General features: G+C 30.3%; 1 long non-coding RNA gene across 1 annotated transcript; it reads right to left on the reverse strand.

Annotated features, from left to right (window-relative positions):
• Window positions 1–297: 297 nt before the first annotated feature.
• LOC119686424 lies at window positions 298–16,151 on the reverse strand. The gene is made up of 3 exons (XR_005252926.1): window positions 16,038–16,151; window positions 1,074–1,701; window positions 298–360 (listed from the first exon to the last, which is right to left on the reverse strand). It is a non-coding gene; the product is annotated as an uncharacterized LOC119686424 (long non-coding RNA).
• Between the last annotated feature and the right edge of the window lie 10,848 nt (window positions 16,152–26,999).

The following is a 26,999-nucleotide window of genomic DNA, read 5'->3' on the forward strand; positions in this document are numbered from 1 at the left end:
TTTAAAAATGTGTATAGATATTAAAATTTATAAAACATATTAACAAATACAAAATTAAGATAATAAATAAATGATAAAAATGTTTAGGTTGTTAGATGAAATAGTCATACGAGAAGTAAAAAAGCGGTAAGAAGATTTCATCTATATTTTTAAGATCAAGTGTACTTTTTACTAAGTTCATCTAAGTCGATGGTATCCCCATCAACCAAAGAAATTAGATTAATTAAATATAATGAAATTATCATCAATCGCAATAGCGCGGCGTTAAGTATGGTATGTGTTAAGTAAAGTGCTTACCTCTTTGGACAAGACGGCTCCACTGTCAACGGAGATCTTTGTTCCAATGCAACAAATGAAGTTCTACAAATAATGAAGAGGCACATCCAGTTCAAAAAATATGAAAAAAGAAAAAAAATGTTTACGTTAGTTGGGAAGGGGAGTGCTGCTAAGTCGTTCGGTAAGAGTGCACATAAAACTGTTGCTGGCATTGAAGACATGCCGGCAAATTCCTTAGCACTTACACACTTACAGAGTTACACACTTCTCAGGCAAAGATAACAATAAAAGAAAATTCCAAAAATACCCACACACAATACCCACAAAGAAAAGAAAGACCTAATAGCATTGGCAACTGTGAGCACTTCACAGCACGTGTCCATTCACAAAATTCTCTGCCTGCGTGCCTTACACGCAAACGTATTTTGAATTTTATGAATGAAATTTTATATTAGAATTCTCGCACTTCAAATACAATCGAAACTTTTTATGAATTTATGAATATTGTATATGATTGTATATGAACAATAAAATTTTTATTTTGCCCTGTGTTTAATTATAGAACTTCTTACTATGCAAATATGGAATTGAACAATTGAACTCACAAAATATTTCTCAAATTGAGGAAATGCACTTTTGCGTCTAAATTTTTACTTTCCAAAAACAAAATTCAAGTTCACTTCTCTAATTTGTTTAATTTAATTTATTTCAACACAAATGTCTCCAATTGTGTGTTAGGATTTCTTTCAGAGCTTCTTTCACTTCTTTCTATTCCCGTTTTACCGAGCACCATTTACCTGACTTGCATTCGCGTCAAATGTTTGCTCCAAACTGAAAATGTGTTGTCTTTATTATCCTGTCCTGATTCTGTTGTACGTTGACGTTGTACGTTGTGCGTTGTACGTGTGTGTTGCAACCGCCTCTCAAACTGCTTCCAACCACTTCAGATTGCTTCAAACGTTCGTGTCGTTGCCAACTCGTTCGAAACGACCACAAAACTAACACTTCTCATACACTGCTTGCATGTTGTACGACCGACGACGTATTCAATGCTTAACTTGTTTTTCTCTTATTTTTGGTTTTTTCCTTCTTAAATCAAACGACCTTGGTGCGGCAGCGCAAAAGCTTTTTTACAGTTTGTTGTTATTGTTATTGTTATTGTTGTTGTGTTTCCTTTGTGCTTGGTGAATGCTTTGTTGCTGTGTTATTTTCTCAAGATGCTCTGCTTAGAGTTGTGTTGCTATCGCTGCACTTAAAGCCGCCGTTATTACTTTTAATGGTTAATATCCGGTTCAAGTGTTTGAGAGTTACTGATGCAACAAATACTTAATTAACGGTAGATTTTTAGCCGCAGTTGGTATTGAATTTGTTGTTGTAGACGTTGTTTGTGTGATTGTTGGGTGCACATTAAGTCATCGACGACAACTGGAAATGGCAATTAGAAAAAATGTTTAATGTTTTAGCTAACAAAAAAAATATGTACGAAAAAAACATATTTTCACGCAAATACTAACAAATAAATAAATGAATAATTTAATGACCGGAATCAATAAAAAATTTTAACTTTTTTTACATGTTTAAAAACACCTTTTATACACATAAAGTGTAAAGGATATGCCATTAAGTTTCCCAAAGTATCTGCAACTTAGTGAAAAAGTCATCGAAGAAAATATAAAATACATTTGTTGTTAGTTTGCATACCATGTCGGCGGTCGTTACTACCAACTAGCGACAGCAAGCAACTAATCAGGCTGGCTGACGGAGGCTACTCGACCCGGCTATAGACGACACACGTCTGTAATGGCCAACTAAGTAAGTAAGTAAGTAAATCGGTCCATCAGTTTTTTGTTTATAGTTTTTGATGCTTTTAATGACAATTTAAGCATCGGAAGTCAAATCAATATCAGGACTATACAGACCAGATGCGATCGCGGGTCAATACCAATCACTGTACAGATTGAAGGGCCGCAAAAACATATACATACGTTCATAGTTGTTTTCAACAAAAATAAAATTACGGTTATAAAGTTAAATTAAGTTTTATTAATTTGCCAATTGAAATTCATTTACTTGGTATACCATAAAAATAAAATAGTGTGTTTTTAGCAGTACATCAAAAGAAAATATATGTAAATTAAAAACATATAGCAGGCCGCACATACATTAGCCTCGGACCGCATGTAACCTATGGGCCGTGCTTTGAACAGTCCTGATCTATAGGTTATATCCTTCTAAGATTAAGTCGTCGCATAGACAAGTAGACATATTCAAATGATACCAATCGACTTACCGAAAGCATTTTAAATTTGAGCCAAAATATGATCAACTAAGGCATTTTTTTAAAATAAAATAAATAAAATAACTGAAATTAAAATACTTGTACTCTACCACTTTATTGTGAGTGGTAGAATGGTATTATTACTGCAACACCCACCCCCCTTACATCTATGTATATGTATTTAATTTAATATGTATAATCATGATATTTATAAAAATACATTTTTATGTGAAAATTGGAAGTGTCATAAGTTTTGAAATTATATGCAATTGCATAAAATTGAAAAGGAAATTGAGTTTTAGAAAAAATTGAACCAACTTCAAACTCTTATAATCTTTTAACTATTTTTTGTTTTTTAAACCTGAAGAACATTGCATAGATAGATTTTCAATTTTCATAAACAATAAAATATAATAAGTGAGAATGTAAAAAAAATCAACAATTTTTTATGAAGTTTTTAATTCTATCTGTTATATACCCAAAAAATTTTTCCGAACTAATAATTTCATAACTAATAATTTTTTTGTCACTGAAAGCCAAATGTTAAAGCTTTAAAAAAGAGAACAAAAAAATGTGCGTCACACTCTATTTTTAATACTTATTTCAGCCAGAAATCACTACTTAATGATCCAAATAATGAACTTAATTAAACTTTTATGTATTAACCCAGCAAAGCTATAAGCCATAAGATAATAATACTTATTGTTTTATAAATATTTAGTTTGTTTATACTATATTTTAAACTCCAAACAAATCGGTTGAAAAACAACGAAGTTATCACACTTTATGTTCACATACATGTCCTGCGATTTACTGCAGGTCAGATTTGAATATATATTGAGCATAAATTGAATATTCTTTCTTAATTTAGATGTTTCTCTAGAAAAATGTTGGTTTCTATCAAATTTATACTTATTAATACATAAATGCTTTTAACTATAATTTGACAAAAATTTATATTTTTAATTGTTTTTAATTCACTATTTTTTTTCAACAAATATTTGAATGTACACACAATTTAGTTTACCTTAAATTTTTTCTCACATTCGTAAGACTTTTTAATTGTGAAAACATAATATTTGACAGATTGCAACAGTGGTGCCAATAAGTCAGCAAAATACTTTAGCAAGAGACTTAAGCAAGTCACTTTAACAAGAGACTTGGTGTTTTTTGCCGTACTTACAGGAGCAACCGAATACACCTAATATCTAACTTAATTTCCTCATCTCATCGATTAACTTTCTCTAATGTATTTGTGTGAAACACACATAAAACTTAATTGTTTTATATTAATATAATAATAAATATTTTAAGATTACATCCTAGTTGTTGCTAACTTAGGTCTGCATGATCAATAATATTTGTATATTTTAAAAAGCTAAAAAGTTGTATCGCCTGTAAAATATTTTACATACTCGTTTTTTCAAAGTTTCGAACCACAGACTTAAAACAATTTAATTATTAGCAAAACATTTCGATTTCGAAGCGATTATTAAGTGGAAAATTATTACTGCCTTAGCGATTGCAACAATGTGTCGTTGTTGTTGGTAGTTTCGGTGCTGCCAGAGTTGCTTATGATGCGAATAATGATAAAGAATAGAGCAGCGCGCCCGAGGCAAACAAATTTAAATGTATAGGTAAGGTAAACTTAGCAGGAGAATAGAATTTGCGAAGCATGCGAACCATGCCTCTCTACTACATATCATTTATATAAGGGGAGGTAACATATTTTAACAGCTGCAACAACGACAACAATACAAGCAGTCGTAACATTTTATCCAAAGGCAAAGCAAAGAAAAACTTGTGATAAATTAACCGCAGGCCACAATTTCAAATAAAATCGCCGGCAGCAAATCAGCTGTAATTAGAATGACGTCAATCATGAAAACGACTGAAATGTGCATACATAAAGATACTATCCGCAATCCACAATCCGCTATCTTCTATCTGTTAACTGCTCCCATAAAATATACAGGGTGTTTAATTGAAATATTTGATGAAACTGCGGAAAGTGCAGCTAAAGAAATAAGTAATATTCATTTGGAATACACGCTAGAATGCTATTGCAAACAATTACGATTTCAACCGCGTTTAAAAATGTATCTTAGACTATGTTTAGTTAATACCCGTTCAAAAAAATAATCGTTCATATGATATATATGTATATAAAATTTTCTATCTCTGTGGCTATAAAAGAACTTCTATTGAATGTGTGAAATTATGTATGTAAGTATGTTGAAATATGTCGTCACTAGTGATGGCAGCATTTGCAGTGATGAGCTGGTTTATTTCCTTTTTTATAGTATTTTATTGTTGCATAGTATGAGGCGCACAAGCAATTGTTTAAATAAGCCTATGGCTAAATTTATATATTATTCGTCATATGAATATTTATTGCTGTTGTTGTTATTGTTATTGTTATTGTAGTTGCTATTTATATGACATATCAAAATTTTTTGTTGTCGCTCGTTTCAGCACAATAATGACTTGTCCCTGGAATACATCCCCCACCCAATTTTGGTGCACCGAATGCACAGTTTCAAGCCGCAATCAACCTCAACAATAGCAAATCGCTGACGTTTTACCGCTCGTTTTATATCAGACCGCATTGAAATATTTTATATGGTTACTTATTTTGTTTTACTTTTCGTTTTTCCTTTTGTTTTTGCTTTTGTTGCTTTTGCAGAAATGAAAAAATTACAAATACGAGAGTACATTACAAGCCAATTTGCTGCACGTTCCCTAGGGGTTTATCTTTACAACAACAACAACAGCAACAACAATAGCAGCAACAACAACAACGCCAACAAAAGCGGCACCAACAACACATTTCGACGAAATATGAAAAATGGAACAAAATTATTGTGTGAAATTATAATCGGTCAAGGCGACTTTCATTTCCAGGAATAAAATAAAAAATATGCAATAATGTTTACGGGCATTTACTTCTGCCAGCTTATAATGAAATATTATTGTTAAGAAATAATGAGTATAATTATGTGAAAATTGATCTAAACTGTAAATAATAAGGAAGGAAATGTTTATATACTGGTATCTTGCACATGTATTAGATACTAATATTGTACGTTTGATACATGAGAAAATTCTGTTTATCTTATCTGTTTACACTATTTCCATCAACACAGTACCACGATTAATTCGATAATTATTGTGTCTAAATGATTTAATTGTTTAATAATTATTTCCACTTAACCCTACCTCAAAACATAGCAGTGCCGCAATCGTGTTTGCAAATCAATTATTCTGAAGTTTGGGTTAATATTGCGTATTGAATACACCAATTCATATTATTAATAATATTTAAGTACTCAATTGTGTCAAATAAAAAAATAAAAATAAAAAGCTATAGTTGGATTCCAATAGGAACGAAAAGACAAGGACAAAAATTTTATTTCATTTATTGAAATTTGGCTGACCATATAACGCTGTTTCGAGTCTAAATAGTGTCAACAAATTATATACGGACTATAAACTAATTAAAAAATTCGAATATTTCCTAAAACCACTAATGATGAGTACTTGGCAATACAGCGTTGTATGGTCAGTAAACTAAATAAAATTTTTGTCCTTGTCTTTTCTTTGCTATTCGAATCAGTCTTATTTCTAAATAGTCATATAATTTTCGTCACAAAGACGCTTCACCATCGGCAAGAAAAAATTAACATTAAATAACTATATTGTTAACCTATATTCAACATTTTTGCAAAATGAGAAGCATTATTAATGAAGTCTTTTACATTTGTATACATTATTGGATATTGATTTTCTTTTATAAAATAGTTTGCTTTTGTCTCATACGACTTCGTAAATATCAATTTACCAAAACCAGCACAATCATTACATGGTAATCTTTAAATAAATTGCATATAGATATATAGATTGCAATATATTATCAAAAAATAACACATATATTAATATAAATAGCCAAATATTTGAGACAAGGGAAAAATCACATTAAATTCAACGCTATGATTTATAATTTTTATAGATAATAATGTTAGTTTTTAAGGACAGGTCTTCATCTCTGTCCTTATCGTCATCAACCATCAGATGCCCGTCGCAACATAGGTCAAATATCTCCGTTTACAACAAATGTGAACTAAATATTATATGGTTACTTGATAAAATCTATCTCCCCATTTCTACTTTCAATAAAATACTTTTTAATTAAAAGCAAATGAGTTCTGTTCTATTTAACGTATATATAATGTGAGATTTATAAATTATATAAAATTATTAAGTTTGAATTCAAAGTATTCAAGACATTTCATTCCGTTGAAATATCGTTAACTTGCGTTTAATGTAAAATGCGCAGTTAATTAATTTATTTAAAAATTATTTTATTATTATTATTTGAGTAATTATTATTTATTTATTATTTTAAACTTAGATATTCAAGTAAAATTTAATAATAAACAAAAATCAAATATAAAAAATTTCTATTTTATAAATGACATATTTTTTTAAGATAATTAGTATTAGTGCGTAATAGCACTAACTCAAGAAGAAGAAGAAGAAAGAAGTATTTGAATATAAAAAATTCCATTAGTTTAAACTATTTAAAAATTACTCAATAAAGTATCTACAAAACGCAGTTATATTTATTAAGTGTTTATTATTAACAAAGACTTGAGATATGACAATTTATAAATTTGTTCGAAATATAATTTCTCCAAATCCCTTGGACCAGTAACTCTATAAAAAAGATTTGAAAGTTTTGTTTTCGAGGTATGGGTGTAAAAAAGTGTCAGCAAAATCGGAAGTGAAGAAGTTAATTTTTACCACAATTCATTCCATTAGTAAGAGAATGACTCTTATGCAAATACTCTTTTAGAAATGTATCGAATCTCTAATTTTTTCATGTGCAATAACATTATATGTAGTTTCTACTGATATTGATAATAACAAATAGAACATGAAAAATTCTATTGCAATCATAGATGATAAACGTGACACGCGCTATTCTTCGTGAAATTGTGCCATATTGGATGTCTCAGAATTGTAAGACATTATAACGAATAAAAACCCTGTTACAAAAGTGAGAAATAATCAGTTACATGAAATGATTATTTATTTGAATTGCTTTAAATATTGTAACCTCTTCAAATTGAGCAATTAAACTGTATGATTGCTATGGACTCAGCTTATGTTAGTTATTTGTCATTCCATCAAATAGAAAAATTAAAGAATAAAATTAATTATTTCTTTTTGTAGAACATTGATGTGAAAAGATTTAACCGCTTTAAAACGAACTAACTTTAATTTATTTATGGAATCTCTCAATTTTGTTATTGGAAAATACCAAAACCTATCAATTTATTTTCTCTTTATATTATTTCAAATTTATCTTATTATTATCTTATTATTTCAAATTTATCTAATGACAATAATTCTGTCATGAAGAGTATTAACAATGCCTATTCAAAATGTAGCGTTCAAAATTGTTAATCGCCCCACTACCCCATCACAATCAGAATTTTTGCCAACAACATCATTATTGAAATTAGTGAGAGACATGGAAATATTTGGAAATCGGAAAGCGTCTACTCGGGTGTGTACCCGCGTACGTTTTCACGTTCACGCGGACTAATATCTCGTTAAACATATGAATTTTTTTTTATTGAGAGCTCCAAATTGGTTACCCATAATTCGCGTTGTCCCTCCACTGGCGATGTGAGATTTTTCTTGTTGCCGGTGTATCCGTATATTGCCTGGCTCTTGTAATTGCACGTTGTACGTTGAACAATTGTAACATTGACATTGCAGGTAATTTTTGACATTTTGATTTTCGAATTACGTCCCTCTAACCGCCGGATATTTTCCACTTTATTTATATTTATTTACGTTTAGGCAAATTTCGATTATTAAACGAGAATTAAATTTTGCGAAAAGAATTTCGTCTGTGATGTATTTTGTTGGAACCTAAAAAGGTATACATAAGGCAAAGGGCATACATACGTGCTTTAGTTTATATTGTATCTACGAGCATTACTTTAGCAACTAATCTAGACATTTTCAATTAAAAATTTTCAATTATCTTAATTTTGATTATTTTGTATTTGAGAACCATTTAACTTGCATATACCTTGTAGAAATCAGTGTATCCACAGAATATTGGGATAGAATTTAGTGGTTCACACCTCAGTTTGTCATAAATAACTGAATGAATTTCGGGTTACCTGACAGGACCGAAGTCTTCTCATAAGAAAGGATAATCAGGTAGAAGTTTTTGTCCTCATTTGACATCAGATAGTTCTTAAGCAGACCTCATTTGGAAAATTCTTTCCATGGTAATAAGAAGTTTAAGTTTAAACTCTATATAAACCGTATATACATGCATCTATATACTTTCCTTTAAAAACTAATTTTCATATGCCTTTATGTTGGCAATCAACTTTTTACAATATATCTACATCTATATCTACATCTACAGATTTTAGCAAATGTTAAAAGGCCAAAGCAATACAAATCCATAAATGAAAAACTAATAGTATTTCTCAGTCTTAATAGATCTAAGACCAATTCAATTCTTAAATGAATATGCCACTGTCGGAAATTGGATTGAAGTTAACCTGAAAAATCTATGACAACATAGTGTAGATTTCGTCAACTTATAATTTTGTTTTTTGTGATTATCAGAAAATGAACCTAGTACCACTATTTAATTTTTATTGAAACAGGTAAAGTCTGAGGTCTTCAAGCAAGAAATATGTACTATTACGGTTATCAACAGCCTCTTCGCAGAGATGGGACAATATATCTTGTAAATAGCGACGTACTATTGTTCCATTAAATAATAATTTTTTGTTTTTATTCTCCGACTATTTTACCAGCTATTCAGGTAATACTCGTATTAAACATTTTTTTTTTAATACACTATTTATTATAGAAGGTTAATGCTTTTTTAAACAAACAGAAACAAGATAGTGCTCCATCTTCTTTGTTGGAACCGGAATAATCGTCGAGATTCCTGGTATGAATTAGAAAGTGCCTTAATCAAAACGTTCCAGTGATTACCAAATACTCGTATCAAACATTTTTTTTTTAATACACTATTTATTATAGAAGGTTAATGCTTTTTTAAACAAACAGAAACAAGACAGTGCTTCATCTTCTTTGTTGGAACCGGAATAATCGTCGAGATTCCTGGTATGAATTAGAAAGTGTCTTAATCAAAACGTTCCAGGGATTACCAAAATGAATTAAATATCTCTCATTTTTCCGTGTGTTATATGACGTTCGTAACATACCATGATGCTTCTGTTGTTGTACCTAATACTTTTGATTGGAACCGTTGACATTGAATTATTTTTTTGTTTTTGTGGATTGAAAGCTTATTTTGTAGAGAAAAATATCCAAAATGAAAGAATGTAGCTATAAATGGAATCAAGTTACCAATAGAGATGTGCTAATTTAATTTCCATCTGTTTTCTTTCTTTAAGAATATGATGTTATCAGGTATCTGCGTTTCTGGGTGTATCCTGATATATTTTACAATTTTATCTTGAGGTAATTGTTCGTTGTTCAAATACATGGAGTTACACTAGCCTTCGTGAAAAGTTACTTGGATTATCTTGTTTGGGTTTAGATTGACTTGATTTTGATCTTTATCTTTTTAACTTCACTCTAACATCACTTAAGGTTTTTTTGTGGTTGAGTAGACGCAATTGTTGGGGTTGCATGATATGATATGATGGTGTCCAGATATAATTACTGTATTATCGAGAAAGATTATAATAGATTGTTGCGCGGATGTAAGCAAATAAGCTATGTTAATATTGTATAAAACTGATCCAACCAATTGATATTTCCTTATTTACTTTAACTACAAAATCGTGGACGTTTATATACGACTTTAGGAGAACATCATATGTATAGGGTAGTCTCTTCTTAAGATCTTTTAATAATAATTCTCCAAATATGGAAATGATTAGCACTAATATGGAATAATAATGTAGTACAGAATGTATACATATGCTGCTTGCAATTGGACAGAATTCTAAACTTATTTGTCTATAAACAAATAAGTTGTAAATGAAACTAAATAATGAAAGCTTTATAGATTTTAATAAATTTATAAATTTTATGATATTAAAAAGGATTAAATTTCTTTGGTGACAGACGGCATGTCCCACAATTCACTCCTCAAACTATGGAATTAGTATACCATATTTTTCTCAAACTGCAGCTCATTAGCGAAACAATTTGATATCCTAATATGTCATTAACTTTAAACAATGCACAGTTATTTACTTGTCCAACTCTTAACCGATGAATAAGTAAATAACACATTATATGTAAATACAAATTATTTATTACGTTATACTCCTATTTAGATATTTGCAGTTTCTTTATGATTTTGCCACATTGACCATTTAAGTCCAACAAACAGCCCGGGGTGTCTTGCATATCTTCTTAAAATATTTACACGCCTTGGAAGGAGAAAAAGTTAAAAGTTTTCGGCATACACACGTATACTTGGATTTTTACAGGAACCGCTTGTATTCGTATGGAAATGCAGAAATCCGCCATGGGCTATATTGATAATCATATTTTGTTCAAGTCACGAAGATTTACATTTTGTTACTTTGGCGCTGTTGTTGTAGTTGTAGTTGTAGTTGTTCTTCTTGTTGTAGCTGTTGTTGTGTCTGTTGTTGTTATTCCATTGCTAGTTTATTGTTTGCATTGTTACGGGTATTGTAGTTGGTGTACTGTTGCTGTCTCTGTCTCTGCCGCTGTCGCCGCCACCGCCGCCGCTCTTGTTGTTGGGGTCAAACATGTTTAAATACATTCCAGAAACCTGTCAATGCGTGACATTTCACATTTACTCGTATATCTTTTTGTGCATGCGGGTATAACACAATAAAAATGGGCAACTGGCACAAAGGCTGCATTAAAACCGAATGCACTTTTAGTTTTGTGTGAATTAATTTTTAATGGATTAAAATGACCCCGGGCTACTTTTCGAAAACTGACAGTTGGTATTTTCAAGAAAAGAAATAACATGCAACCTTTACATACCTACACATACGTGTTTAAGTATATATAATTTACTCTCGTGTATTCACATTCCGAAATCCATATTTCTGTCAGCATATGTATGTTATATACAAGTTTATATTGTAGAAGAAGAAGTCCAAAGGAGCACTACCAGTTTTCTTCATCATCCCAGAATACAGCAATGTTGCAACGAATATGCACACACACCACCACAAACCACCAAAAAGGACCTTTGCGAAAATTGAAGAAGGAATTTCAATGAAAAGGCAAATGGAAAGGCAAAGGCAAAGTAAAAAAATCATAAATTAAGTCAACTCAAAAATAGCCACAGGCAACATACGTATATTTTGTATTGTATTATGATGGTAGTGATGATTATGGTACGATGTCTCTGTCACTGTCATTCCGTTCCACCTTACCGATGTCTTTGCATAGTACAGGGGACCCAACTCCACCTACTTATTTTTTATTTAATAATTTTTACCTTCAAGTTTTTTCCTTCCATTTCATTTGTGCTAAAAGCTGCTATTTCAAAATATATCGTCGCTGAGTTTTTGATTTTCTCACTTCACCGCACTTACCCAATTTTCCTTCCCCATTCTTCCTCATCCTCATCCTCATCCATTACCATTGCATTTGTTTATATATCCTGTTCGTGTAAAATTTAACATTGTTACTAATTTTTTTGTTTGTCTCTTCTCATTATCATCTGCTTTGCCTTTTCATATCATTGACTTGGTTAAATTTCATTTTGGTTGGCTTGATGCGAGCCACCCGGAGGCAGCCAACTTTAGTAACACAATCTTACCTTGCGGCTATTACAAGATTTTAAAATTTATCATAAAATAAATTCAACGCGCTGTATTTCAGCATTTCTTTTCACTAATTTTTATTGAATTATTAAAATACCCGTGGGTCCTTTCAGAATATACGTGCAATGCTATTCAATTTTAATTGTTCCAACCTTTCGGAGCTCACTATAGAGCCAACAAAAGTATTTGTATTGAGATACAAAAAAAAATTTATACTGAAAGTATTTTAAAGATATATACCATGCACTTAAAAAATCATAAATTACTTTGAAAGTATATTACTTCACAAGACACTTAGTTGATAATGCCGTGGAAGGCATATTGCACTAAAGTTATTAATTTAATACGCCTATTTGCTTTTCTTCAACACATTTTTATTTCAAGTACATAATACCTTTGTAAGATCTGCTCAGATTTCAGCAATTGTATCTACTCAATTATCAAAAAACTTAAGTGGCGCTAAAAAGTAGTTGAAAAAATGGAAACTTTAAGCAAAACTATCAAGTTAATCCTGTTACTTGTATACTCTTTGAAAAAGCAAGTGATTCACCATGTACTTGAACAACGAATAATCACCTCAGAAAACGAGTGCAAAATACCTCGGGATAAACCCCAACAAGTGAACTACCCGGTAACATTATATTTGTATTAAAATAAAAACAAACAGATGGGATTTATATTAACACTTTTTTATTGAGAGCTATGTTCTAATTCTCACCTATCGCTACAAAATAAACTTTTAATCAACAAAACAATAATAGTTTCAATCAATATGCACATATAGTACATCAACGGTTTCAATCAAGAGTATTATGTATAATAACAAAAACGACATTTATATAACAAATACTTAACAATGTATTGCGATCGTTATCTTAAGATTAAGATTATCAATTTGTAATAAAAAATTGAATAATTATATAAAAAATGAGTCCAAATAGTAAAAAAGTATAAAATTTCTCATTATCTTTACACAAATTTAATCAGCTATTAAAATGAATTGATAAAGACTTTCATCATTATATTATTATTATGGGGACCCAAAACCATAATGTTTAAAAATTCTCAACAATATTTACTAAAGTGATTAATATCTCAATTAGAAACTAAACCGCTTCAATCCATTCACGCAAGCAGTCAACACTTGACTAAGATCTTGTATACGTACATGTGTTTCTTTTTATTTTTGTTCTTATTTTTTAATATTTATATGACGAAACATATTTATCTTAACTCGAAATATAATTGAATTGCATCTTTAATATTAAAACAATTTTAATTTAACATATAAAGTTTAAATAATTTAATAATTTCTAAATTAATTTAAGTAAATCTTTTAAGTTATGATTATCTATTAAATTTAAAATGAATATATAGATAACAGATTATATTTATAAATTTATATATATGAATTAACATCCATAAATTTATCTATAAAGTCAAATTAGTTAACGTCAAAGTGTTAACTAGAAATTCAAAAAACTAAAAAAAATTGAATTTCCAGTTATTTCCCGAAGATTATTTCGGATATATAAGCAGGCAATTTTATTACTACGAAAGCTTCAAATTTACTTCATACACTTAATCCTGTAGAATAACAGAATCTTTTAACGGAAATAATTTTTGTCTAATAGATTTATGTAATAGATTAAAAACCACAATTCTTTAAAAAAATCAGTGTGGATTATACCACAAGACAACAAAATTGGAATTTTAGCCAAATCCTATACCAGTGGTTGATACGGAAAGTAAGTTTAGACTTGAATTGAACGAAATTCTCGACATAGTTAAAAATAATCGGCTACTTGACCGATATGACGAACAAAAACTGCTATGAAATATTATACATATATGACGTCTAAGGTACATGTAACAAAGTACTTGGCTTAATAGCTCAACAAAAACAAAGCTCAATAGATAAACTGTTAAACTTTCTAGAACACAACGATCTGTTAAATATTTTCTTTTCTGGTGAAAAAGGGTTTCTAATTAAGCAACTTAAAAACAGCCATAGGAGACATGAAACAGTTGATGATCACTCTTCGTTAATACCCTTAAACTGTGGCGTTAAGGTTAGTGTGTATATTTAACTAGAAAAACTTTGAAAAATGCTTTCATGTCGTCCGCAAACCTAAAATTTGGTAATATCGAAAGTTGAATCGAAAGATTCAACAAGTTATGCGCATTACCACACAAAGCATGCGCCGACGCCAGTTGCTGAGAGACAATGTTCCACATTTAACTTCGATGGATAGTGGCCATTACTATCAACAGATACGCTTGAATATATATTTGACAGTTTATAAAGTATTAAGAAATAAAAGAGATCTGATGTGCTGGAAAAAATTTTTGGGGTGCAAATAAAAACTCCTTAGATTCGTGTTTGTTCAACACTAAAATATAAGAGAGCATTGATGTGTTGAAAAAAAACGTTGTTTCTTCACAGGTTCGTATTTATCCAGTATGAGAGCATTTGCTTACCACCTGAGAACCATCATTCACACTAAAGTAGTTCTCGAGTATTCAAAATTAATTCTTGAAAATGTTGATTCTGATAACTCATACGTCTCTGAGTTAATTCTATTGTTCTCCGCTACGTCCCAAAATATTAACTCCAACTATATGACACACTTAGCAATTTAACAACTTAGCAACAAATATGTTGAGATTTAATTAAAGAAAAAAAATACAAATTGAAATCACAACAAATTTTCTTACTGAATGATAAGAGGCACAAAAATATTTTCATTAAACTTCAATCTTCTAACTTCTGTATAATCGTTTTATTTAATTAATTCACCACGGCCTCTCGTGCGGTTTCATCGAGAGCCACACAGCCAATAAACAAGCAACAACAAAAGCCAAAAAACACAAACGCGCCTTCTATTCAATATGCAACCAAACATTTTGTATAAAAACAAAAAGTGATAAAATTTTCACACTTGTCGGAATTCGCACACAATTGACACAAATGGCTAACAAGCAAATAACCGAACGCACCAACACACGCCCAATAAATGCAACTGTGTTTCAGACAGGCAACATGTATTTAAACGCGTTACCACACATAAATGCAAACACACAAACAAACACAAGAGCAAAAAATTGAGAAAAACTCAAAACTGAACACCGAACACTGAACAGTGAACAGTGAACACTAAAAACTGAAATGAAGTTAGTCACAGTTGGAATAACAATGTGGGGTGATTTTGTGGCAATGTTGTTTCTGATGTTGCAGTGTGTTTTTTTTTTTATGTTGTGTTTGCTGCTGGTCCATTTTACGTGCTACTTAACTGGTTGTATGTGCATTTCAATGTTTTGTTTTTTTGGAAGTTGTTTAGAGCAACACACAAACACACACACAACACAAGAAAATAATAAAAAAATATAACTGCAACGTATGTCGGAAATTGTTGAATGCACTTAACAGTGTAAGCGTATTCCTTTCCTGTTTGCGGGTGAGTTTTTTACACTGGGTGCAGTTGGAGTGCAACAAGTTGTCGCTTCCGTTTTTAGAAAACCATTCAGAATGGTTTATTATTTGTATATTTTTAGCAAAATCAAAATTTTGTTAATTAGACGATATCGATTGTTTTAAACAAGTCTTTTTTTTATGAATTTAAAAATAAATAAAATAATTTTTGACTTACTTTAAAGATGGAATTGTTTTCAGTTCGTATTGTATTTTATCATCACCAATTTTTTACACGACACGTTAATTTTGATCAACGAAATTCTTATGTTTAAATCTCCCGTGCACACAAACACCTTCAAACGAGCATCAAAACTAAACTAAAAGCAGTAACAACATGTTTTGTTGAAATATGTAAAGCATGTTCGAACCATACAAGTTTCGTACGCTTCAATCAATTTTTAATAACGTAATGAGAAAGAATTGCAATTTAATATTTGTTTAAATGTGAAATTATTATTATTAAACTAATTACAACAAATTTAAAAAAATAAAAAAGTTCTAAAAGATTATATCTATAGAGTTTTATTCATTCACACAAAATTAGTTAATTAACTCAAATTAATTATTATTATAAGATCTATCCTGAATACCATTTTAATATCATTTATATAAAATTTCCTAAACTACTTTTAATTCTATACTTTACTTTCTTTTGCTTCATTCATTCATTTATAGCAAGTATCAAATTTATGTTTTTATTTTGTATTAATTTATATTGTTATAACAATTAATGTAGAATAAAAAAATTTATGTCCTAATTAAATTTTAAATCCAAAAAAATGTCAGAAAATCATGTATATTCTTGACATTAAAAATAATATACACATTGTGCTAACTTTATTATTAAATTATAATTAAATCATTATTATGTTAAGGATAGTTTAGTCAGTGCACTTGAGCACTTTTACTTTCTACTAACTGCGAAGTTTCTTCATAACCCCTCTCTACACCTTGACTGGATTATAGTTTATCACTTTATCAGACTAAGCAATAACTGACCTCAGATCTGCATACCTCCCCGAGAAGTATGTAATCATTCTGAGATTCGATAACGCGGTGTTGAAAAGCCAGTCACTTTTCGTAAATACTTTCAGGACTCTACCCTTTATGTATTTTTTGATTGGATCAATCTTGAGATCCCTGAAGACGTCATTCATCCTAATATACCATGGTAAATTCAAAAGTCTTCTTAGAGCCTGGCTTTCTGAAATTTCTATTTGGGGAGGCCTTGCTCAACACTATACATCCACATAAAAGTGACGGTCTAATTATTTGGTTATATAACAGCTTCCTGTTCTTAGCATTGAGATTTTCAGTTTTGAGTAGCGGTTAGAGGTGATGAAGAGTTTTGGCACAGCTTATTCTTTTCAGTTGAACGTGTTTAAGCCATATGCATCGTTTGTCTACCGTGATGCCTAGGTATTTAATGCTATCCACACAGTTTATGTATACCTTTCTGCTCTAAAAGTATCCGGATTTTGTTGTTTGTTAACTTAAATAATAGACCTTTTTCAAAAATACAAAAGATATTTAGTACAAATTTGAGCGCCATCTGTTAATTAGTTTGTTTACAGCAGCTGTTAATGTGAGACTACCTCAAGTGCATTAAGCGATTTACTTTGGAAAATTCTTGTTGTACGCGATTTTTTGACCAAACACGGCACCACTGTCATCGCTCAGGCACCACATTCGCCAGATCTGGATCCGTTTCCGAAACTCAAATTACCCCTTCTTGGTAAGCGTTTTGAGTCGATTGAATCGGTAAAAGAGAATTCGCTGAAGGGACTAAAAGCCATACCTTTACGGGCCTATGAAAAGTGTATGAAAGACTGGGTAAAGCGTTGGCATATGTGTATTGCTTCAGAAGGAGCATATTTTGAAGGAGATAAAATAAATTTGCAATAAAATTTAAATTTTTGTGTTTTATTTAAAAAATCCGAGTACTTTTTAAGCAGAAGGTAAAATAATAAACAATTATAAATATATTTATACCAAATTCTCAAGTTTTGTTTTTAATTTTAGCAGTCAATTGTTGTCGCTTTTAATACCAAATAAAAATTTTTGACATCCAAAATTACAAACAAAACTGTCGTATGAATCGAGTATAATATACTACATTTTGAATTTTAAAAATTAAATTATGTAAATAAATTATCATTAGATTAAAGATAAATTATAATATAATATATACAATAATCAAAGCAATATATTAAATATTATATTATTAAGATATCTATATATTACAGTTGAATCATAATGAATAATAAAATATAACACGGTAATTCTACGATTATTTCATCCAATTTAATAAAGTCCTAAGTCCTAAACGTTCAACCAATTTTTAACATTACGAACAAAATACAAGCACCAACTTTACCAATGAATACAAGTTCAATTTCTTCATACCAACATCAACAATGCCGGGATTGTCCAGCTTTCAACATCCAACTTAAACAAACTCGTACGTGAAAATTGAGGCTTATGTCGCAGGTTTGACCGATTTAGTTATCAATGACGCAACATCTTAATAATTATTGCCGGCACATGTACACAAATAGGTACGTGCCAGTCCCAGCAACGTAAACACAACATGATCCAAGATGCCATTTACAACCTCAACCAACATTTGAAACCAACTGCAAGCTGAGGTAGTAGAATATTTGAATCAAACATGTCACAAGTCCAACCAAGTGTATAACGTATAAATTGATATATCGTTCGTTCGTTGTTGCCGTCATCTGTAAGCAGAACGCTATAATAATTGTGTAGGTACGTATGCATATACATGTACATATATACACAACGTTGTATGTACAAAATTTATATACTGGCAAATAAATGCCCGCATGTCCCCATCTTCAAACCAAATCCAAAGAATGAACTAAACTTGCCTTGGGGCTCTTCGCTCGTAATTATAATATTTCATCCCAAACGTTGCCGCAAGCAATGCTGCACCAATGATGGATTTCAACTCTGAAAATAATACAGAGTTGTATGCGATGTTGCCAGCGGACAACAATTACCTGAAGCGGCACAAGTGCTGATTATGAATAAAATTTCTTGTTTTTTATATTTTACTTTTTATTTTTTGTTTTGCATTTTTTTATATTTAAACTTTTTTCTCTGTATTTCACTTCTACAAGCATAAAGTTTCATGTTATTTTATTTTGCTTTTGCTCACATATTTTTATTGTTTTCTGTTTTATTTATTTTTTTTTTGGTTTTTTTGTTTTTGAATCTTTTCCTTCTCAAAATTTATAAAATTTGTAAAAGCAAAAATGGTTTTCATGCTATTTGAATAGTTTTTTTACTTGCTCATTAGCAGAACTAGCTTGAACATTTGTTAAAGATTGTAGATAAACATAATATAATTATGTATTTCAAAGAACAATGTCTAATAATAATACAATTATTGATAAAAGTTTCGGAAAATAACTAAATATTTGAGATTATTATGTAGATAATAATCACTTTTGTATCACATATCTGGCTATATAATAATGATCATTAATATTATCCAAAGTGCAAATTAGATATTTTACTTCTAAGCATTGTACATTTTTTATATACTTTTCAACATAAATGCCAAATTAATAAATAGTTCTATATCTTCCTGAAAATATGATTCGACGTGTTTATAACTCGATATAAAGTAAGAACTAAGAACTTGAAAAACTCTACAAATATATTCCAAGAAAATTGGGCATATAGAATACCAACAACAGTTTATATTCAGATAAATCAGTACACTCGTCTAAACTAAAAAACGTAAAGTGTATTCGGCCGCTCCGAAGTGGGACAAAAAACAACAACTCTCCTGCTAAAATCTCTTGCTTAAGTCTCTTGCTAATACATATATTAACATCAATATTGCAAACTGTCTATGGTAATATTATGTTTTCACAATTAACAAGTCTTACAAATAGTCGCAAAACTCAAGATACTCGTAAATAAATTTTTTATAAACTTAAATATTGCTTAAACAGTTATAAATTATTATAGAATTAATAGCAAATTAGAAGCAATGATAACAATGAATAATATTTTATAATTTTCTTCTACAATGAAGTAAATTATTGCATACTCTTGTCATAACTATTAAGTCAAAAAAATCAAATGTGTGTGTGATTCTTAAAAATATTTATACATTATTAAAATATATCATTTTCACAGTTTTTAAATTTGTGAAACTTCTAAATTTTATTTGAATTTTTATTTGCAAAAAAGTTTTGACAGATGGAATACTTGTGAAAATTTCGAAAAAAAATGGTACACATTAGATCATTTATTACTTTGGCAACATTTTTTTCTGCAGTTTCTATATTATTAGTTACTTCATAACTAGTCTATTAGAACAAGAGAGTGCTTTTGTTACTTGGCATACAAATTGGACACTTTAGCAAGAGACTTGTTGTTTTTTGCTGTACTTCGAAGCAATCGAATACATATATCGATATAATTAGAATTATAGACGCAATTAAATTGTTGAAATCACCAACAGCATACGCCACAAGGAGGGGTTATTTTATCACTACTGTGGCTGCTGGTCATGAGGTGAAAGCAGTAGTGTATGCGGATGACGTGGTTATTCTAGTGTCAAGTATGTTCCCTAACATAATAAGCAATATTATGGAAAGGGCCTTGGTTAAGATAAGTGTCTGTGCCACAGGTTGTGAACTAGATATTAACCCAGGAAAAACTGAAATGATGCTGTTTACCACCAAAACCAAAATACCGGCTTTCCGGTTGAGTTCACTAAAAGGGGAACAATTAAAACTATCGGAAAAAGCCAAATATCTAGGAATTCTGTTGGATAATAAGCCAAACTGGAAACACAATATTGATCTTCGTATCAAGAAAGCATGTGTAGCTTTCTATTCTTGCAAAAAGATGTTTGGGAAACAATGGGAGATTGTACGTTCAATTCTCACATATGGTGCTGTCGTTAAGTGGCCGACCCTGAGTAAGAGCTATAATATCGATAAACTTAACAGAATTCAGAGGACGGTATGTATAGGTATCACAGGAGCTTTTAGGATGACTCCCTCGGATGCCCTAAACGTGATGCTACACCTGCTACTTATCGACCTTCACATCAAAAACATGGTTTGTAACAGCGCTGTAAGACTAAAAGTAACAGACGTCTGGTCGGAACGAACATATGGATATAGTCGGATTCTAGGTACAGTTCCAAATTGTATGTATAAGATGACATCGGATTATCTGAACCCGTGCATAGACTTCGAAAGGAATTTTCAGACAATATTCCCTTCAAGAAATGAATGAAAAAAGAAAAATTGCGAAGCAAACTACGATATCTCAATATATACAGATGGCTCGAAAATGAAATGTGGGGCAGGAACAGCATTCTTCGTACCATCTGAAAACACAAATAATTCACTTAGGCTACCTAATGAGGCTACGGTTTTTCAGGGTAAAATCCTAGCAATTAGAGAAATCTGTTGGCAAATTGCAAGTCACATCGAGGACAGATGTAATGTTGCTATTTTTATTGACAGCCAGACAGCAATTAAAGCCCTTGAATATTTCATAATAAAATCCAAAATAGTTAAGGAATGTAGAGAAGCAATCGACGAGCTAAATCAGTTGGCTGATATCACACTTATCTGAGTTCTTCGACATAGGAACATTGTAGGGAAGGAGAAAGCTGACAATCCAGCCCGCTCTGGTGCCTCCCTAGATGCAACACTGGCGGTACCAGTTTATATTACCCTGGAGACCATTAAAAGAAGTACCTTCCTCTACTTTTTGCAACATGCCAATAACAGTTAGATTAAAATATATATAGTTCTACATAAAACTATAACACCAACGTTTTGCATACTTACATGTAACTAAGCCAAATACAGGATCATAGAAGATTTATATGTCAACATTGCCATATAAAATTTTCAGATTGGAGGGATATATGATGGTATATCCTTTTATTAATTCATTTATGTCATACATTATCATTACTAATGTAAAGTTTAAATTTTACCATATCACATTTTTAGAAGATTCAATTGTTAATTATGATGGTATATCACTCATATGTGGATGTAATATTTTATCATTATTGATGTAAAGTTCAAATTTTTGCTTGCATGAAAAAATTTCACATTTATATGTGATATTTAATACAAAATTAATTATTTTGAAAAAGTTTTTATACAAAATTCGGAATATTAAAGCCATGCTTTTTTAACAAACTTTTAAATACATGGCCAGGGGCACAGTTAATGTATTTTTTCCAAATACTTAATCATCATCAGCAAAAATAACAAATACCAGCAAACAACAAACAAGCAAAATATTATAAACCAATTCAGAAAAAATTAAAAAAAACATATAAAAGGAATGTTTTAACAATATTTGTTGCCTTTGTGGCACATGTTATTATCGAAGTCACAGAATACGTCAAAATTTATTAAACAAACTGACATATTAATATTTTATGCAGTACTTAATAGCCCTCGGCGCATAATGCACAAAAATGCAATGCAATCCACTGCCAAAGCAAATTAAAACTGCAACCAAAAACGCAAAATATGCATAAAAAAAAATTATAACATAAAATAAATAAATAAATAAATAAAAATTAAAAAAAACTCTCAAAAGTCATCATAAAATAAATGTATAAAAATTTTAAAACAGAATTAAATCAAAAAAAAAAATCAAGAACTGCAAAAATTCCAACGAAAAATGACAAATTGTACGAGAATTCATAATAAATTATTTTTATATTGCGAATGGATTCGCTGCAACTTCGAAAAAAGGACGAGAGGCCAACTGCGAACTGCGTAGGCTGCATTTAAACATGCAACGCATTCCAACCAATCAACAGACTGATATTAAATTCCCAGAAAAGAACAAAAAAGCCAAATATTTAAATAAAAAATGAAGAAGTCACAAATGACATTATAAATATGACAAAATGTCACTGATGCATCAATAACGCAATCACATGTGAGGTACGCGGAGATCGTACGGCTGGGCAGTGCAAGAACAACTCCGACACGATTAAGGGATTCAGGGTATCCGTATGAAACAGTTGGTGGAGCATATGTAAGGAGAGAAAAGTAAACTCACTGGAGCAGTCGTAAAATCTGTGACTTTTATTGCATATTTTACGTCGTTCTATCTTTTTTATTGCATACATAACCGATTTAATATGAAATTATGATGCGGACTCTTTGCAGATATCGTTTTGAAAAATTTCACATTATCCACATACATATTAATGGGTCGGCATTCAAATTTCATTTTAAATATTTTGTTTTATATAAAAATAATTCCACTGGGACACATAAACAAATACCAGCAAAAAGTACAGAGTACTGTTCATACATATGCAGAAGCAACTCAGGTTTTACTTAAAAGCGCTTAAAAAATATTTAATTCGTCAACGTTGCCACAATTTTAGTAAAACGAGTCAACATACATTATGATTTTAACCGGCAACCCACAAATATCAATAATGAAGTTCTGCTAAATCATTTGAAAATCGCTGTCCCTTAAGAAAATCAAACTTGAGTGATTGTTTAATTTAGAAATATTTTTGAAATAATTATTTTTTAATTACTCATTTGCCTAAAACTGTTTATTAAGCAACATGAACTAACCAAAAAGGTTTTAGAACAATAGCCGTTGAAAATTTTAGATAACGAAATAAAACAGTATAACATAAACTGGTAGCTCAATCCGACATTTAGAGCACTGTACATTCTTTTAACATTTAAACTATGTAATTTAATTCAGTTCTTCATTTAATTGTAAGCTGGACTCCAACCATATTCCGAGAATTTTAAATCAATCTTAAATGCAAATTTTCTGAAAATACTGCAGAAATAAAAGGCATATATATGAAAAAATCGAAAATGGTTGTAATGGGGATTCTCCTCATCCATCATCTAGACCAGGGCTGTCCAAACCACGGCCTGCGAGCCACATGCGACATGTTTTTAATCTACCACAATTAAGCAAATTATCTTTTGGTGTACTATGTATATTATTTTATTTTTATGGTATATGTACCATATATATAATTTAAAACAATAATTATATAAAACTTAATAACACTTTTAAACCTAGGAATCAAGCATATAACCTGATATATTATAAAAAACACAACGAATATGATTTTTACCATGTTTGAAAAGCGAATTTAATTTAGTTTATACTTAATTTATTGATATAGTTAGTTGTTCAATTTAGTTGATAAAATCGAAAATATAGCAAGTCAGCTTATAGCAATTCAGGATATTGAATAAAAATACAAGATGCAGTAATTAGAACAGAATTGAAACAGAATATCATTATATAATTATTATATTTTTAGTCTCTGAACTTTTAATCCATATAATCTATATACTGAACCTTATTCATTAAAAAGGTTTTAGATTTTTTCCAAAAAGTGGAGACCTTTTCCAAGTAAAAAGTCAAGAAAGTGTGATATGTAGTTCTTATTACAGTAGATGCAAGAATGTGTACCCACATACTGAAGAGTTTTCTAATTAGTGTTATGTATTTAATGAAAGCAAATTCTAATATATTGTATTAAAAAATAATATATGCATAATATGCATTATAATATAATAGGTCTGTTCCCGTGCATACTTATTATAAAATTCAATAAAAAAGTTAATCACACTATTACTATGTTAATTTATGTTCCCGTACTCAAAACTCAGTAAGATAGAGTTTGAGAGATCGATTTATCATTTCTTATTGAGCAAAATCTCTTCTAAAATAATATTTTATCAAAGAAATTAGAGAATTTACTTACAATTCCTATAAAAATGAAGTGCTTAATAATCTTAGCATTTCAGAATTGAAAGAATTGATGATGAATATATAGTGTTAGAAGTTAATACTCGTAACATGAATTAAAACCAATTCCAGCAAATGATTATCATTAAAATTTTAAGTCTTGGTAATTAAAATTAGTAATAATAATATTTTATTTTCATTTCTTTATTCGCATAATTATATATATAGTTTATGTGTAAATACACTTGATGTCCCAGGCAAATGTAGAGTACAAATAAAGCAAACGATTAAGACTGTCTGAATTTTGTCATGTTTTGGAATAAATGTAACATGACGTTAGGCATTAAGTCCAATAGATGAAAAAATTATAAAAGAAACAATTTCATGACAAATATATGAATATAAATATAAATGTATTTCTAAAAAATTTTCAATATGTTCTTTATATTCTTTACAGTTAGTAATAACTGGGGTTGGAAAAATCCCTGGAATAGAAATTATTTTGAAATTTTTTTTTGTTTCTTTAAGCTACTTGGAAATGGTGGAAATGAAGAATATGAAGAATATTAATTTAACAAAGTAATTTGTTAATTAATTTCGATATATCATTGTATAAAACTGAACCTTTCCTTTCCTTCATATCCTGTATCTCAGTAATTACTGAAAACGGTATTTTAATCTTCTGTACGACCTTTTCAGTTTTCAGAAAATGCTGTATATGCAGATACATGTCAAAAAATATATGATAAATAATTTATTTTTGTTAGTAAGCATATTTTCTTGAAAACATCAACATTTGATATAAGCTTCTGATCAGTAAATATTACTCAGAATACCTTCGACTGCAATTTAGAATTTGTAGTATTTCTTTAAAGTCAAGGGTTAGTTTACTGAAGTACAGCACTCAAAGTCCTTCAATTGGGATCTCTGCTGCCAAGTATATTACATCGCCTTCTACTCTAAAGATACATTGGGTACACAGCGGTATTTACTGTCTCTTATATAATATGGAACTTGGAACCCTCCACGGTTCTTAAACAAAAAATATATATCATTAAATTTGGTACAATTAATGGATGTAATGATGATTCATTAACGGCTTAAGAATTATCTTCGTTCTAAATAAGGCAATTTTACTCATTGACGTAGCCATTTAACCAGAAAAGAATTTCATCCCTAAACACAATTATTCGATGAAAGTGCTCTTCTTCAGGCAGTTCCAAATGATCCCAATCAGCGACGCAAACGATGGTTTTTTGGCTTAAACCCTTACACGAACTGTATTTTATAGACACGTAAAGGATCCTTTTCCACGTAGTCGAAGGAAAAACACCAACAAGTTAAGATAGTGACTATTCTACATTTCGGCGCCTTCTTCAATACTTCGTACCACAGCAGAAAGAACTGACATTCTCAGCTGTCAAACCATAGTTATCGATATCGACAGTTCTCATATATCAGACATGGGTGTGTTCGCCCAATAGTATATTAAAAATAGAATGCAATGACGTTTTGAGATAAACTTTCTCTAATACACACTGTAGATATTCCATAGAATATATATTACATATAATAATAGCTATTGAATTAAGCCTTCCCATCCATATACTATACATATACACTTCTCCTAAAAAACTCGTAAGTCGTTTTCATGATAGATCCAGTACCTGCTTGGATGAAACACCCTTAAAAACAGTTTCTTCAAATGCAAAGGAAATTGTGTAATTAAACTAAATTTTTCCATATAAAAAAATTCTCCATGCTATTGGCTCGCTATCAAATATTGATCTAAAGCAACTCAAAGTAATTTTTGTAGTAAATTTTCAATTAAACCAAAAGTGAATTTGTGAAAATATATTAGTAAAAACATAAAACATTTCAGTTTAATGTTTAGGCCTGACGTGTTCAGAAAACCGTCAAGCAAGGAGTGAAGTAGTTCCACGAAGCTATCCAAGTTTAGTAATGAATGATAGTATAGTAGTGTGAGTGTATAATGTCTATGCAGTTGTCTGTTTATAAGAGTCGATATTAAATTAAATTGGAATGAATCATTTGAAAGGATATTACTTCAGTGAAGAGCATCTGTGCTTGTAATTTTTTTCCCTACACGTACGAACGTACGAACTGTACTTACATGTGCAGTTCCCATTTTTATCGCTTTAATACAATACATAAACTTTTCAGTACTGACGGACATAGTAGATACAAATTACTGGTCGAGCACAACTCAGTTCCGTTGATGAAACCAATCCGCAGAGTTCAAAGGCTGTTCAGAAAGGCAGTGCAAAATTCAGTCACTACTTTGACTTCAAGAAAATGAGTTTTTCCACATATAAGCCACAGGCTATTATCGAAAATTGCAATT

Source organism: Teleopsis dalmanni, chromosome 2, assembly GCF_002237135.1.
Source record: "Teleopsis dalmanni isolate 2A chromosome 2, ASM223713v2, whole genome shotgun sequence".
Lineage (NCBI taxonomy): Eukaryota > Metazoa > Arthropoda > Insecta > Diptera > Diopsidae > Teleopsis > Teleopsis dalmanni.